We start from the raw sequence: 16,470 nt of genomic DNA on the forward strand, positions 1-16,470 counted from the left end.
TGGCATGGACATATATACACTACCAAATGTAAAACAGATAGCTAATGGGAAGCAGCCACATAGCACAGGGAGATCAGTTCGGTGCTTTGTGACCACCCAGAGGGGTGGGATAGGGAGGGAGGGAGGGAGACACAAGAGGGAGGAAATATGGGGATATATGTATATGTATAGCTGATTCACTTTGTTATAAAGCAGAAACTAACGCACCATTGCAAAGCAATTATACTCCAATAAAGATGTTAAAAATAAATAAATAAATAAATAAATAGCCTCATGTGACTAGTGGCACAGGAAAAAAAAAAGAACAGCGGAAGCTCATTCTAGGCAAAGGTAATAGAACAAGCAATGGCATGGAAGCATGATGCAGTGTGAAATCCTCCTCTGTTTGTTTAGAACAGAGGAGATTCCCACAGAGCCATACCTAGTAACTTTGGCACACCATCATGCCAGTTTTATAATGTACAATGTAGTTCTCAAAAGGGTATTAGTAACACTATACTAGGTTAAGCTCAGTTAAAGGAGTGTACGTTCTAAAAGAAGGTCCACGTAATGCAAACATTTAAAAAATATCTATATTCTTTTAACTAATTAAATGATTTGTATCCTCTAATTTGAAGGCCCTGAGGCAAAGTTCAGTTTACGTATCCTAGTTATTATTCTGGATTCTAAACTATATCTAGGAGACTGTCAAGTATACCTTAAGATTTTTTTCAAAGATTATAATTCTATGAAAAGGTGGTAGAAAAGAAAAAAAAAATTGTTCTTCCTCTAAACCCAATAGCGATTTATTTTTACTGCTCTTACAGATTTGATTAACTCCTCTGTGTCTTAACCTATGATTAGAGTCTAAGCTCCTTGATATTCCTGACCATGTCTAGCTTTTATTTATCTAACAAATATATATTAATCAGGTCTAGGTCACTGTGTGTAGGGTAGAAGGTCCAACTGAAAGCTATGAGGGCTAGGAAAACGCTGAGTTATAACTTACACTGCAGACCTTCCCTTCAGCATCAGGCTGAAGCCACCCTCTAAGGGCCTTTGCCTGATATCACATGTCTTGTGGCTTCCTTCTGTTCTGCCCTGCTTCCCCCACTCCTTTACCAGTCTCCCCTATGAACACTTCCTTAACAAATCACTTATACACCAATCCTCATCTCAGGAACTGCTTCCAGGAAACTTGATCTAAGATACTATGATAGAAGATAAACAATGAAAAGGTATGCAGTGAGGATAAATAATTAACAAGATGGATTTATATTTTTCAAGGAAGCCAGACTTAAATAACTAATTGCACATTTAGACCATTATCACCTTGCTTTGACTAGCACTGCACTAGTAGATGCTTCATAAATAGGTGTTGGGTGAACAATTATGAATAATTAATTTAACCAACAAATATAGAACACATATACCCATTAACTAACGCCTATGCATTTGATTGGGCAATATTGACCAGAGACAGATTTCAGAGAATAAATCTATTTAATTGCAGATAATGGGCTTAATATTAATTAGTGGAAACTGAATATATCTGCATTGGCAGGCAGATTCTTAACCACTGCACCACCAGGGAAGTCCCTGTGAACTGGTTTTTATTTCTCAAGTATACACCTAAGAATGAAATTGCTGGCTCATATGGTAGCTCTACGTTTAATTTTTTGAAAAGTTGCCAAACTGTTTTCCAAGGTGGCTACGCCATTTTACATTCCTGCCAGCAATGTAAGAGGGTTCCAATTTCTCCACATCCTCACCAACACTCGTCATTATCCTTCTTTTTGTTTATAGCCAATTTAGTGGTTATGATGTGTTATATTGCTGAGGTTTTGATTTGCATTTCCTTAACGACTAAAGATTTGAGCATCTATGGAAGCAGCCACATAGCACAGGGAGATCAGTTCGGTGCTTTGTGACCACCCAGAGGGGTGGGATAGGGAGGGAGGGAGGGAGACACAAGAGGGAGGAAATATGGGGATATATGTATATGTATAGCTGATCTGAGGTTTTGATTTGCATTTCCTTAACGACTAAAGATTTGAGCATCTATTTCATGTGCTTATTGGCCATTTGTATATCTTCTTTGGAGAAATGTCTATTCAGATCCTTTGCCCATCTTTTAATTGGTTTTTTCTTTTTATAATTGAGTCATAAGAGTAACTTATATACTCTGTATACAAGTTCCTTATCAGATATATTATTTGCAAATAGTTTCTCCCTTTCTGGGGGTTGTCACTTCACTTTCTTGGTCTTATTTGCAGCACATATGTTTCTAATTTTGATGTAGTCTAATTTATCCGTTTCATTGTTGTTGTTGCTATTGCTTGTGCTTTTGGTGTCATATCTAAGAAAACATCTGAGCTTAGGCCTTGAATGAAGAGTAAGAAAGAACCAAATTAAGAATGAGAAAAACAAATACCATATGCTAATAAATATATATGGAATCTAAAAAAAAAAAATGGTTCTGACGAACCTAGGGGCAGGACAGTTTGTTTAGAACAGAGGAGATTCCCACAGAGCCATACCTAGTAACTTTGGCACACCATCATGCCAGTTTTATAATGTACAATGTAGTTCTCAAAAGGGTATTAGTAACACTATACTAGGTTAAGCTCAGTTAAAGGAGTGTACGTTCTAAAAGAAGGTCCACGTAATGCAAACATTTAAAAAATATCTATATTCTTTTAACTAATTAAATGATTTGTATCCTCTAATTTGAAGGCCCTGAGGCAAAGTTCAGTTTACGTATCCTAGTTATTATTCTGGATTCTAAACTATATCTAGGAGACTGTCAAGTATACCTTAAGATTTTTTTCAAAGATTATAATTCTATGAAAAGGTGGTAGAAAAGAAAAAAAAAATTGTTCTTCCTCTAAACCCAATAGCGATTTATTTTTACTGCTCTTACAGATTTGATTAACTCCTCTGTGTCTTAACCTATGATTAGAGTCTAAGCTCCTTGATATTCCTGACCATGTCTAGCTTTTATTTATCTAACAAATATATATTAATCAGGTCTAGGTCACTGTGTGTAGGGTAGAAGGTCCAACTGAAAGCTATGAGGGCTAGGAAAACGCTGAGTTATAACTTACACTGCAGACCTTCCCTTCAGCATCAGGCTGAAGCCACCCTCTAAGGGCCTTTGCCTGATATCACATGTCTTGTGGCTTCCTTCTGTTCTGCCCTGCTTCCCCCACTCCTTTACCAGTCTCCCCTATGAACACTTCCTTAACAAATCACTTATACACCAATCCTCATCTCAGGAACTGCTTCCAGGAAACTTGATCTAAGATACTATGATAGAAGATAAACAATGAAAAGGTATGCAGTGAGGATAAATAATTAACAAGATGGATTTATATTTTTCAAGGAAGCCAGACTTAAATAACTAATTGCACATTTAGACCATTATCACCTTGCTTTGACTAGCACTGCACTAGTAGATGCTTCATAAATAGGTGTTGGGTGAACAATTATGAATAATTAATTTAACCAACAAATATAGAACACATATACCCATTAACTAACGCCTATGCATTTGATTGGGCAATATTGACCAGAGACAGATTTCAGAGAATAAATCTATTTAATTGCAGATAATGGGCTTAATATTAATTAGTGGAAACTGAATATATCAACTAGGGAAAAGTATATAAGTCACTTGTACCTAATCTGCCAGAACTATGAAATGTGTCTGTGTAATTATTAGTAATTAAAAAGGACTAGAGAATAATTATTTCTAAATCCAATACCCTTTTTTTAAAAAAATATTTTCAGACATTTATCTATCTAGTAACCAAAATAAAAATGCAAGTTAATTTTCATGTATAATTTATTAAATATTATATAATCCATTTTATGATGGATATAAGAGGAAGTTATTATATTCAAGGTTAAAATTTTTATGAATGTTTTTACTAAGATTTAAAATAACATTTTTAAAACAGGACATAATGATATCTTTACTCCCATGTTTATTACAGTTTTATTCACAATAGCCAAGACCGGGAAAAACCTAAGTGTCTTGTCAATGGATGAATAGATATAGAAGATGTGGCATATATGTGAAATGAAATATTATTCATCCATGAGAAAGAAGGAAATCCTGCTATTTGCTATATCATGGATGGACCTTGAGGGCAATACACTAAGTGAGATAAGCCAGATAGAAAAAGACAAAAACTATGCTATCACTAATATGTGGAATCTAAAAAGCCTGAACTCATAGAAACAGAGAGAATGGCAGTTACCAGAAACTGGGGGTGGCAGAACTGGGGAGATGTTAAAGTGTACAAATATGGAACTAGATGATGAATAAGTTCTGGAGATGTAATGCAAAGCTTAGTGATTATAGTCAACAATACTGTATTATATACTTCAAAGTTGCTAAGAGACTAAATCTTGAATATTCTCACCACAAAAAAGAAATGAGAATTATGTGAAATAATAAAGGTGCTAGCTAACACTATAAATGTAATCATATTGCAATATATAAACTGGTCAAATCAACCTGCTATAGATCTTAAACTGACACAATGTTATATATCAATTATATCACAATTAAACAATTTTTCTAGGTGTTTAGATATTTGGCTTATCTGCTTTAAAATGTTTTCCAGGCTAAAACTCTCACTGTCCAGCTCTGAGTTACAGGACTCTGCAGAGTTAATTATTTGTCATCTATGTGCTAGAGCCAATCCAATGTTAATATTTTTTGTTTTGGCCTCACCAGGCAGCATGTGGGATCTTAGTTCCCCAACCAGGGATCAAACTCGTGCCGCTTGCATTGGAAGAAGCGTGGAGTCTTAACCACTGGACCACCAGGGAAATCCCATGTTACTTTATCCAATGTTACTTTTGATGTTTATCATAATATTCTGGAAAATTTTAAACCTACACAAAAGTAAATAGAATTGCTTAATTAGCCCATATATACCCTTCACAAGCTTCAACAAACAATAATTTATCATTCATAGTTCCCCTATCCTTCCTCTCATCTTTTTAAAACAATCACTTATTTTAGTTTTCTTGAAGTATCTTAAGCAAATTACAGACATTGTATCATATCTTCTGTAAATACTTCATATTATCTCTATCGAATAGTCCATTTAAAATACTTAACCATAATACTATTCATTACATCTTGTACTACAAACAAGAATTCCTTAATATAATATAAACCAGGCTATGTTCAATAGTCCTCGATTGTTCTTAAAGTCCTTTTAAATATTTTTTTTCAGTAAGAATCTGGAAAAATCTTATCCATTAGAATATGACACTTAGGTATTTAAATCTATAACATTTTTTCCTCACCCATATTATGTACTAGGTGATCTGTCCTATACATTTTCCTACAATCCATATTTAGGTGATTGCATGCTGGTGCTATTTAACATTGCTCTCTAACTCCATATTTTCTAGAAATTGCTAGTTAATTCTATAGGCTTCATTATATTTAGGTTCACTTTTAAATTTATTTGGGAACAGAGCAAGAATAATTCATGGGTAGCACTGTGTACTTCCTAGTGCTTATCATCAAGAGGCATAGAATACCTGGTTGTCCCATTGTCAGTTAGGTTAATACTGATCAGAGGGTCCAGGTGTTCTTACAGTGATCCATCCACTTTAAATTTCCTCAACATATTTCACCTAATAATTTTAGCAGTCATTGATGATCCTTGCCTAGAGCCATTAATTTGGGGGGAGGTTGAAAAATGGTGATTGTTTAAATTCTGTATTTTTTCAGCATGTATTAGCTGAAGTTCATCTCTAAAGAAGACACTTTCTTCAACAAGTGTTTGCTTACTTTGAAATACAGCTGTATAGAAAAGCAAGGAATTTTAAAAAAAATGAGTGTCAGAAAATTCTAAATGTGACCATTAAATTTTTGTTGGTTTATTTTTTAATGTTGTGGTTTTGGTTTTGGTTTTGGCTTTCTGGTATCATTATATACTCAGATTTTGATGTCTTTGACATTAATACAGTCATTTTGAGATTCAAATTGTTTCTTCTTTGACCAGTGGAAACCCTTTCCAGTTGGCTTTTGTGTCCTTTGGAAATGATCCTAAGTCATCTTTGATCCTTTATTTGTTTTACGGCTGGAATAAAAATCTAGGCTCACCTTGTGTATTTCCTGCCCCTGGACAGGAATCAGCCATTCTTCCAAGGAAAGCTAGTCCCATTTACTGCGAAATTTTACTTAGAGATCAAAATCCAGGTGCTATGAGTGCTCTTTGCTACTGTCTCCAGAAATTTTCATTAGACTGAGCTAGGAAATGCATGTATTTTTGAAAAAGAAAATTACAAGTTCATATGGATTTTTCCAACTAAAATTAAAATTACAAAGTTTTCATTTAAATTGAGTGCATACTTAAAACTTTTCTATTATTATATTCTTTAACCTATTGTATTAGTTTCCTATTGCTGCTACGATAAAATTACACAAGCTTAGAGGCTAAAAACCACATAAATTTATTATCTTAACAGCTTTGGTGGAAAAAAAGTTTAAAAATGGGTCCCAAACATCTTTTGGGGTTTCAAGGAGAGAAACTGTTTCTTTTGTTTGTTCGGTTGTTTATTGTTTTGTGGGTTTTTTTGTTTTGGTTTGTTTTTGCTTTTTCCAGCTTCCTGCAACTGCCTACATCCTTTGGATCATTGCTACTTTCTTCCATCTTCAAAGCCAGCAGCATATCATCTTCTCTCTTTTACATGGAGCCCCAGAGTAATCTCCCAGCTCAAGATCCTTAACTTAACCACATCTGCAAAGTTCATGTGCCATATCATTCACAGGATCCAGCGATTAGGATGAGGTCATCTTTAGGGGCCATTATTTGGCCTCAAAGCAACAACAACAGAAATAACAACAATAATGTCATAACTACAAAAAAAACAACTACTGAAAGCAATTTAGTCTTTCTTTGCAGTTCTCCCTCCTTGCCCCCATTTAGGATATATCCCACTAACATATAACCAAAAGACTATGGTTTAAAATCACTTGAGATCACTCTTCCTTGTGTGCTGATTCTATCACCTTGATATTGACTTTAGTTAATTTGCTTTATCTTCAATTTTTAGGAATTTAAAAATAATTTATAATTTTTAGAACTATATAAAAATACATAGTTTCAACATCAAAAATACAGAGTAAAACACATTCAAAGATATCTAGTTTAATCTCCGTCCCTTCATCCTTGTTCCTTTCACTCCCTAATGGTAACTGTTTTCATTAGTTTTTTTCTGACATTATTTATTTCTAAAAATATCAAAATATTTGTATAAATAGAGATGATAGGTAAACAGATGATAGATAGATCTCAACCATAGAGATCATTCCTCTGTAGTGTATGAAGATCTTCCTCATCTCTTTCACAGACACCTAGAGATCCAATGAATAGATGTACCATGTCTTTTTCAATAGTGTGAAATGTGAGGTAAAGATTTAAATGTATTTTCTTTTAGAAAGACAACATTTTGTGCCAAAATGACCTATTAAAATGATATATGTTTTTTCTAATGATTTGAAATACTGTCTTTATTTTACATTGTTTGTTTGCATATATGGTTCTTTTCTAGGGCTTTATAAATTGTTTGTTGGTCTGTCTATTCATGCAACAATACCATGCTATTTTAATTATTTTTTATAATATGTTTTAAAATATGGTAGAGTAAATCCTCCTACGTTAATCTACTCTTTTAAAAATGTTTAGATATTTTTGATTTCTTATTTGTTTCCATAAATTTTAGAATAAGCCTGCCTAATTTTAAAATATGCTGTTGATTTGTTTAAAAATTTTTATTGGAGTATAGTTGTTTTATCAAAACAATGTTGTGTTAGTTTCAGGTGTACAGCAAAGTGAATCAGTTATACATATATCCACTCTTTTTTTTTCTTAAGATTCTTTTCCCATATAGGCCGTTATAGAGTATTGAGTAGAGGGCCCTGTGCTATACAGCAGGTCCTTATTAGTTATCTATTTTAAATACAGTAGAGTTCATATGTCAGTCCCAGTCTCCCACCCCTTACCCCCTGGTAACCGTAAGTTACATAACCATCTGTAACTCTATTTCTGTTTTGTAAAAAAGTTCATTTGTACTCTGTTTTTAGATTCCACATATAAGCAATATCATATATTTGTCTTTCAATGTCTGACTTACTTCACTCAATATGACAATCTCTATGTCCATCCATGTTGCTGCAAATGGCATTATTTTGTTCTTTTTTTTAATATCCCATTGTATATATGTACCACTTCTTCTTTATCCATCCCTCTGTTGATGGACACTTAGGTTGCTACGATGTCCTGGCTATTGTAAATAGTGCTGCAATGAACATTGGGGTGCATGTATGTTTCTGAATTATGGTCTTCTCCCGGTATATACCCAGGAGTGGGAATGCTGGGTCATATAGTAGTTCTATTTTTAGTTTTTTAAGGAACCTCCATACTGTTGATGTTTTTATTGAGATCATAATACAAGAGAATAGGTTCTTGAGAGTGCATGAGAAATAAAGGAGCCATGAGAAACAGAGAAATGAGCTCTGTGATTCAAAGAAAAGCAGACATGGTGTCAAAGACAGCAGTAGTTTTAGGTAGCAGTATGTGCTCTGTGTAGTATTAGTAATACTGGCAGTAGTGATTTAGCACCTACCTTAGTGCCTAACATTTGTCAGGCATTGTGCTAAATTCCTTACATACTTTATGAAATTTAATCCTCATAAAAACCTTTTAAGGGACAAAGTCAAAAGTGGAACCTAAATCTCTTTCCCTAAAGCTTGTAGTGAACCACTATGGTCCACTATGTCTAAGGAAGTAAGTCTAAAACAATCTACTAGTATTACCCTATATTAACTATACTCTGAAAGAGAACTGCCTCCAAAGAACCAGTAAGTGTAATCAGTAGGGGGACCTCAGTGACAATAAAAGAATTGTCCCTGCCTGCTAGAGAATGGAAAGTCTGTGGAAATGAAAAACATGCATGCAGTACCTCTTATAAGGTAAGTAAATATCTAGGACCCACATACGCCTGGGGTTACATATGAGCATCTTGGGGATATTCTGGAATGCATCACTATATAAATCCATGAAATGAATGAACGTCAAACTCTAAAATGCATTAGAATCATCCAGAAGCCTTATTAAGACATATGTTGCTGTACCCCACCCCTAGAGTTTCTGATTCAGCAAGCCTGGATTGGGACCCAATAATTTGTGTTTCTAACAAGTTCCCTGATGATGTTGATCCTGCTGTTTCAGGGACCACAATTTAAATCAAATGGGCTATGCCTATAATTGGTAACAATAATAAAAGCTGATCAAAGTAGTGATCAAGTAAAATCATTTTCAGGTTACAAAATGTTGGTAGAGTAGGAGTATGAGGTCAGCAGTCTGGCAGCCACCATCTAGTCTCTATGGTTTAACAATCTGAGTAGCCTTGACTTAGTCACTTAACTTCTCCAGGCTCAGTCTGCACATGTATGAATTGCAGAAGAAGGGATAATATATATTCAAAGTTTCATCAGAGTATTGGGATTCTAATAAAAAATAATAAGGTTCAACTATCCTAAAGAAATTAGAAATATAGGAACTACAACTGTCCTCAGAGAGGGCAGTTATAATTAATTAAGCACAACAATTCAGAATAGAGAGAATGCAAAGTCAGCACCATATTAACACATCTCTGAGACTTGACTATAATGTGATTGAATGTATTAATGGTAATATATCTAAAGAAAGAATGAGCCAATCAGAACAGAAATTGGTCTGCCTTGGGAACAGAAAAATAAGCTTTTAGGAGGACAAATTGGCAAGTAGTAACTATTTGGGAACTGTCCAAGAGAGAGAAAATCTTTACTATTGGACTCAAGCCTTAAGGTCTCCTATCCCATAATAGATTAGACAGCCTTCAGCTATCCCAATTAAAATTCCTTGCTAACCAACATGACTTTTGCTTGGCTTCTCAACTGGTTTGCCTGTTGAGAGAGTGATCCTGCTATACAAGAGCAATATTCAATTTGCCATTGCACATTAAAATTTTGGCATTTTGATCAAAATTTTGCCTTATCTGCAGCTTACCTACACTGATTTACAGGTGGAACAATCTGCTGTAATCTGCAATTGCATTTCTCATCATAAATGCCTAACCTGATTTTTGCATTGTTTGTATGTGTATCTGTCTTTATGAGTTTGGAAAATGCAAACTCATCCCTAATCTGCTTTCATTATACTAACAAAACCAGGTTTATGAACCTGCAAAATGAGTATTAGAACCTGAAGTGGCCTTATTTACCAAGATAAAAGTCTCTCTGTGGATGACTGCCTAGAAAGCCAGCCAGCATTCTCCAGGTGGTACCTCTCTCCACTGCTGTGAGGGATGGTTTTGGTCAGTTTGCTCATAAATCCATTTTTAAAACTTCCTCTACTCTGCTCTGTACCATTGAGCAGAGGCTAAACACTTGTACGTTATATCTATTTCCCAGACTCTCAATGGTTTCAAACAATGGATTGGTACTGGCATAAGACTGAATGACAGAAGAAAAGGAAAAGCCATGTATTTCTCCCTCTTCTCAGCCACTTCCATTCCTAGCAATTCATTTCCTTCATTAAATTTTCTCAGTTCTAAACTCAGAGGATTTTTTTTTTTTAATTTAAGTACTGTTTTTAGTTTCAGGTGTACAGCATGGTGATTCATTGTTTTGTTTTTCAGATTATATTCCATTATAAGTTATAACAAGATTTTGGGTATAATTCCCTGTGCTATACAGTAAATCTTTGTTGTTTTTCTAAACTTAGAGTTTCAAATAATCAGAATGGTTTCTGTTTTCCTTGTCCAACCCTAACTGATGACCATGTGACATAAAAGCTCACTAGTAACTGCCACCATCTGTTCAAGAAGTATTAAGTATGTGCCCATGGATACACACACACACACACACACACACACAAACACACACCCCACACACAGACTCATAATAAAATTATATAAACCAATAAAAATGTTGGTTTGTATTTTTTTTGTAAATTATACTAAGCAGCCATGTTAAATAGTCACAAGCCAAGTGTGTGACTTACTGTGATTATCAAAGAGCAGAGGGAATCAAAATCTCAAGTAGACAAGTGGCTGTGAGGGAAGTTGTAGAGTTAGATTATGCGTACGTCTAATAAGAAAGTAAATGTAGTTTTCAATTTAATCTATCAACATATCAAACCACTGGCAATATTCAGACTGATAAACATAATGTTACAGATGTCCTCACAATATTGGAGTATTTACCAGTTTTGTTAACTAAAATATTGGCCAAGGGAGTGCATTGGTCTGCAAGCAGGGGCTCCAAACATATGTGAGAAAAAGTACCTATGGATCATCCATCCTATATCATGCATCCAAATTCCCTGTGCTTATGAAGGAACGGGCTTTCTGTTTTGCACCATATGAACAACTTTAAGGCTATACTCCCTCAAACGCTTCCAGCAAAATTAGCTGGGGACAGTTGACAATATGAAGTCAAACATGTCTTAGCATACACTTTTTCAAACTCTGTTCTACTTTCTGTTGATGTCAATTTTTTCCCTTTTCTGATGAAAACCAGGCTTCCATCATTTCTAAATTATTTAGATAGACATAGGGTTACGACTTTGTAGTTTGGTTTTAAGCAACAAATTCCAAGCAATGAATTACCAGGTTTTTGTCTGATACTTAAGAATATGTTTCCGTCACTGAGATCCCAAGGTTGCCCTGTTATATCTGTAATTTAAAATGTGTACCATTGTCAAAAGTGGCATGGAGGTTTAAAGTTAGACTCTTCTCCGACCGCAGGGCTTTAATAGCTTCATACTATTGAGCCCCATTTCCCAAGTGTCTTTAAATCCTTGCTGGGTAATAAAATAAGAAGACATATTAAGTCCTCTTGGAGACCACCAAGGGAGCAGTTAATGCATCCCTGCAGGCACTGAGGTATGCGGCTTCCAACAGTGCCTACACAAGTGAATCTAAGGTTTCCTTAAATGCTTAATTCTAAGAGGTAAATGACATAGGCACAGGCAAACAAAATTTAGTACTTTTAAAAAGGAACCGAATTAATTAAAATATTCAACAATTAACCCCAAGTGATAATGCCTGCCACATTTACTCCTTTAATAAATGAGATCCTCTATGTGAAAGCTTTTATGTTTATGGTCCCATATAGTTTATCCTCCAAAGCAGGATACTTTTGGGGACTGAGATACAACGACATCAACAAGTGTACCAGAACAATAGCTATAAACCAGGACTGTCCCAGGCAAATCATGACATATGTTCACTCTGTGATAGAAAATGGGACTGCAAGACCCAGTCCTTTGCTTTCTAGTTTACAGCTCAGTGAGAGAGACAGGAAATGGAAAAACAATATGATTATTCTATTTTATTATTTCTATCATTGTTATCATCGTTATTCATGATTTTTGTCCTCCCCTGTATGATTTTATTTGATCCTTAAAGAACCTATATTTACTAATACTATCGTCATTTTGTACATGAGGAAAACAAGTGAAAGGGAGGTTAAATATATTACCCACATTCACAGGGCTGAAAAAGTAGAGAAGGTGAAATATGAAACTGTAGTTTGTCTGCAGAGTCTAAATTCTCACTCACTCCCCAAAGCAGGACCCTATGATGTATTATGGTAAGAAATGGCCTGATATTCTGGGATCACATAGAAAGGGCACTTAAGCAAGCCTCTTTGACCAAGCAAGACTTTATGAAAGAGGTGATAAATAAGCCACTGACTCAGTTGGCCAAGGGAAAGGAGTGCAGACAAGTGGAAGAGACAACAAATATATTAAATCAGTAGGCAAAGCACTGTAAATTCCTTCAAGATTAATGATGCACAGCAGTCATTACATGTCTAATGTGCTCTTTAAAAGCAGCCCCAGAATATGCCCAGCAAAGGTATAAACTATCTAATTTAAAAGAACAAATAATATATGTTATGAGTTGAACTGTGTGCCCCCAAAGGTATGTTAAAGTCCTAATTCCCAGTACCTCAGAATGTGACCTTATTTGTAAATGGGGCTGTTGCAGAGGTAATTAGCTAAGATGAGGTTATACTGGAGTATGCGGGCCTATAACCCAATGTGACTGGTATCCTTACAGGAAGAAGAAAATGCCATTCAAAAGACACACACACACACACACACACAGGTGACGACAGAGGCACAGATTGGAATGATGTGGCTGAAAGCCAAGGAAAACCAGGGACTGATGGCTACCACCAGAAGCTGGGAAAAGGCAAGGAAGGATTCTACACAGAATCTCAGAGGGAGTATTATGGCCCTGCTAACACCATGATTTCAGAATTCTAGACTTCCAAACCGTGAGAGAATAATTTCTGTTGTTTAAGCCACCTAGTCTATAGTACCTTATTACAGCAGCCCTAGGAAACTAATACAATGTACAACTATGCAATTCAGGCATGTACAATTTTGGAATTAGGGAACTCTTTAGGCTAATATGAGACATTAGCTGATGTAGAATTTATATATCTCATGAAATGTGTTTACATGTATTTTATATAATAACACATGTAATGCTTTTGTGTTATTTTAGAAAACTCTTTCCAAAATGATTGGTTACAGTCCATCTTCTTGATGGCACCATGAAGAGTTATTCAAAATGGTAAATTATTCTGATTACAAATGCAATGCAAAAGATTGCTTAAATTCAGTACCATACTGAACATAGCTGGATGCCTAAACGTTAATCTTAAAAAATACAGAATTCCTATGACACCCAACAATGAAGACACTAATTAACTAAAGATTTTGTTCTGCTCAAGCTTATCCAACATTATTTAATGATACCTGCCAAAATCAAGTAAGTAAACAAGAACGGACCGGGTTGTATAGGATAATGTTTCTTCATGTTCCACACGAAGCAGAAAAAGGAAGAAATCAATGTTTGCAGGTAGAAAGAGATAAAACTGTCAGGAAAATAAACGTTATTTTTAGGTTTTTGTTAAGACTTTGGCACTAAAAGAAAATCAAAATATTAGCAATTCCTAAAAAAAAATTGAGTCATTATTAATAACTGTTTCTCATTTTCCAGCCCTGAAAATACTCATATTTTACAAGCACTTTTTTGTGTAGCATAAGTTAACTTTTTCAGATTATAGAAAGGTTTTATTCCTTATTGATTTTGTTTGAAGCATCTCTGAGCATTTCAGGAAAAGCCTGTGATGAGCCTAATTTGAAATAAATGTGTCATGTTTACAACCAGCACTGGTATAGATTATTAATTACCACTGACAGGATATTCTTTAGCACAGAAGTAGACAGGTATTATTTTCTATAATTTTAATTAAAATCATTAAACTTAAGTTTCAAACCTCAATATTTTAAAGTCAACCTCTGGAGTGTTTCATTAAATTGGAGTTTGAAAACTCAAGTAAATCCAACTCTCTTAATTGTCATCTTTAATGTAACAGCTAGAAGTGAAGAGGATAAACTTGATTCAATAGGATTACAAGTAGACCACTACTATATTTGTTTTCATGCTACCTTTTTAAAATAGCAGGGATTCATATAACTATAAATGAACATTTACAGCATGTTGAATGTGCCCAAATGCCTCACACTTTATTATGAATTTATATTTATGTGTACATATATATAAGTATATGTAATATAGACTTAAAAATAGATCAATTAATTTGATTATCATTCCATCATGAAAAATTCACTTCAGACTATGTTGAGATTAGTCCATTTAGATTTTGTTGACAGCTCAATAACTACTACAAAAAAGATTAAAAATCTAAGGAAAAAAACTATATTGTAGGATATCTACCACTTAAAAATCTCCTCATATGTCAAATAATACATATCTGAAAATATGTCAATGGGAGTATTCTTCTAACAATAAAAATACAAAACCAAATCATCAATGTCTATGTAGTTATTCAGAACTTCTATATTAAAAGAATTGCAACTATTTACCATAAAATGATCCATTTTAACTATGTACAATACAATTAATAGATTCTCAATTATATATTGATAGGCAATACTGATTTCCTTCTATCTTCTGGAAATGCCCTGATAATTTTAAAAAGTTTATTTCATGTCAACTGCTGTAATAAAATAATGGTTACAGTCTCATCACTCTTATATATAATATTTTTCATTGAAATACGTAGATTTCAAAAGTAGACATCTAATTTCTAACTTTCATGTGATCTGCATATTCAATTATTTTGACTCTGTTTTGATATCCATTTTCTGATCACTCTGAAGATCCAATTTTGACCATGAGAGGCAAAGCTGTCAAAACCAAACAAATCCTCAGTCTGTATTTATATTGTAAATCTCCATCACATGACATTCCTTGCAAATGAACTTGCAAACTTTCAATGCTTAGATTTAATTCAAGTAGAAGACATATTTTTCAAGAGATGAGGAGAATAAATGAGGACAATATACTCCACACGCATGCTAATTATATTATATAAAAGTCTTAAGAAATAAAAGCAAAATTTAATTAAACATCCAACCTTGGCTAGTTTCTTGTGGTTTACCTTTACAAGTCTTCAGGAAAAGGAGAAGTACAATAATTCTGAATTAGAATTAAGCAACATAAGGTCAGCAGCAAGGAAGCAGAAACTAGGATTGATTAGATGTATAAACATACTCCTCATTAGGTTTGAGTCCAGGAGATAGGTACTGTCATATGCTGGAGTTGCCTCAGGAAAGAAAATCTGAGACAAGAGATTACAAATAGATAGTTTATTTTCAGAATTAATCCCAGGGAAGCCGAGTAGGGGGCTGTGAAAAGTGACACAGAGAAGGAGAAAAACCAATAAAACAAAGTGTTATTATGCTAGTCACTGCTGAGAGTGACTGGGGCTCCATTCTACTGGGACCCTCTAAGGAGCCATGTAGAATATGTTACAGAATTGCCTGACCAAGGGGGCATGTATCGACTGGATCCTACTCCCTATTGACCAAAGAGCTGTTTTTCAAACAGCAATTAGTACTCTGCTGTAGAAAGTTTAGTTTTGTTCTAGAATCTAAAGTTTTGTGCTGTGACTCTATTCTTAGGACCTAATAAAAGATCCACACAGCATCTGTGTCCAACACCAAATCTGCTAGATCATATTGCTTGAGTAGCAAGGCAGTTTGCACTAAAACCTGGACTTGCTGCAGAGCCCTCTCTTCCTCTGAGTCTTACTTGAAAATCATAGCCTTTAAAAGTTGCCTGATAAAGTGACTTGAAGTAGTATTTCCAAATGTAGTATATGCAGCTCCTAAAGTTCAAAAAAGTTTACCATATGCTGGACCTCCTTCTTAGTGGTGGGCTTGTGAGGAGCAACAACTTTTTTATAACCTTAGATCGAATGTCCTAGCATGCCCCAGACCATCAGACTCCAAAACTCTTCTCCAATTTGACGGACCTACTAATATTTTGGTACTGTATTTCTCATCCTCTGGCATATGTCTATCATAT

At 34.6% G+C, this 16,470-nt stretch overlaps 1 protein-coding gene across 1 annotated transcript in view; it reads right to left on the bottom strand.

Moving 5' to 3' along the window:
• MDGA2 (MAM domain containing glycosylphosphatidylinositol anchor 2) overlaps positions 1 to 16,470 on the bottom strand; it is an 835,318-nt gene that overhangs the window by 461,165 nt on the left and 357,683 nt on the right. The window lies entirely within an intron of this gene.

Source organism: Physeter macrocephalus, chromosome 11, assembly GCF_002837175.3.
Source record: "Physeter macrocephalus isolate SW-GA chromosome 11, ASM283717v5, whole genome shotgun sequence".
Taxonomy (NCBI): domain Eukaryota; kingdom Metazoa; phylum Chordata; class Mammalia; order Artiodactyla; family Physeteridae; genus Physeter; species Physeter macrocephalus.